This window comes from Copadichromis virginalis, linkage group LG17 (genome assembly GCF_057382275.1).
Source record: "Copadichromis virginalis isolate Kocher_CV1m ecotype Utaka linkage group LG17, C_Virginalis_male_GT1.1, whole genome shotgun sequence".
Lineage (NCBI taxonomy): Eukaryota > Metazoa > Chordata > Actinopteri > Cichliformes > Cichlidae > Copadichromis > Copadichromis virginalis.
The window spans coordinates 22,167,671-22,169,385 of NC_140634.1; the positions used below are offsets into that span (position 1 = coordinate 22,167,671).

General features: G+C 40.3%; 1 long non-coding RNA gene across 1 annotated transcript; it reads left to right on the forward strand.

The window, feature by feature from the left end:
* The first annotated feature begins 315 nt into the window (after positions 1-315).
* On the forward strand, positions 316-752 carry LOC146689405 (uncharacterized). Its single transcript, XR_014916193.1, has 2 exons — positions 316-524; positions 607-752. It is a non-coding gene; the product is annotated as an uncharacterized LOC146689405 (long non-coding RNA).
* The last annotated feature ends 963 nt before the right edge of the window (positions 753-1,715 follow it).

Consider the following 1,715-nt stretch of genomic DNA (forward strand, 5'->3'; position numbering starts at 1 on the left):
AAGTCCTTATGAATGGTCCTTGACACCTTTCCAAAACTGTTAATACACATGTGTGATTGGACACAAGTGAAAACAGATACACGCTGCTGAGAAAGTATTGAGTGTGGAGCAGACAATCACAGAAAAGGAAAAACAAAGGAAGCGAAGCAACCAGAGATGCATGAAGATAGCAGTTACTGAAATAAAAATAAGAAATTTGTAACAGAGAAACAAAGTAAACAGATAAAGATGAGGAAATAGAAGAAGCGTGAGGAAAAGACAAACACTAAGAATGTCAGGTTCGACGGTGCCCCGACCGGCGACCTGTGTGTGTGTTTGTTCTCCCGCTCTGTTTTTGTCTCCGTTGTAGTTGTTACGCGGTTGCGTAGCAACGGGAGATGTCCGACCCGGAAGTTCCGCCACTCTGAGTGGTCCCACCTGCAACTGATTCCTCGCCAGCTGCTGCCAATCATCCACCATTGTGACAGAACTATTTAATGATGTGGCTGAGTGACAGACAGCGCTGGAGTATTCCACCAAGCCGGGTAGTGACTCGAATTCAGCGAGTGTTAGACAAACGTTTGATAGCGGAGGGAGGCTAACCGCATCTGTTTGCCTTTTTTCCAGGCTACGAGTGAGACGGAGATACGAGAGGAGAGACGTCACTGTTTACGAAAGTTGTATGGACACACGAGGGGAGCACGGAAGGGACTTAGCACTATGGATTACTTTGGATTTGCTTCACTGTAAATAAAGACACTGTTCAATCTTAACGAGCGATCCGCGTCTGGGTTCTCTTACTCATCACTCCCGTAACAAAGAAATGCAAGAAAGGATACTTAATGAAGACAAAAGCCAAAGCTCAAACTTCGCACTAAACCTGATACAAGGAAAAATGATGAAAACATGTTTTATATGCCTTTTGCAACTTATGCCTCAGTTGTGAGCAAATGAGCCATAAGTGGTACAAGTTTCATATATTTCTTTCGCAACTTAATTATACGACTTAATTATAATTAAATTATTTATTTTCTATACTCAAAATGGTCAGTTTCTGCAGTAAATCTCATCAGATAATGTCAAAAGACAAATGCAAATGAAATGAAGATATTTATCAATGGAAATGTCAGTAAATTGCTATTTTTCTCGAACTCTTTTCCACATACTGTCGGTTTTCATATCGTGAGAAAGAACATAGCCTATCACAGGTGATTAAATTTCAGTAAAAGAGATCTTCCAATAAGCTTTGGTTCATAGGATTTTCTGTTTTAGTGTATTAGATAAGCTCCAACAAGAGCCTGTATAGAAGGCTCTTCACAAGAGAGATTCTTCCTCTTGACCCATGTTCAATAAAATTATATGTCTTTATGACAATCAGGAATGTGTCAAGAGGACTGAACTGGATTTGTTCTTCACTAGTCTTTCACATGTGTGGTCTGACCTCTGTATAATAGAAATCAGGCAAGTGTGGGGCACAATTTAAGAAAAGAGGACCTTTAAAACCATTTAAATAATAAAGGCCTCCATTAGCAAGTCTTAATTGGTTTTGGTTCATCTCTGGTTCCAGAAAACAACACAAAGTACCACCTTTTAAAAACACTTTCTTGCCTTTTCCCTCCAATCTCTCTCTTTATGCCTCTTCCTCTCCTTTTCTTCTCTCCATCTCCATTCTCAGTCAGCCAGCTTCCCTATGAGATTGTTAATCTAATGCCACTAGCACAGGAGTTGATGCTGCT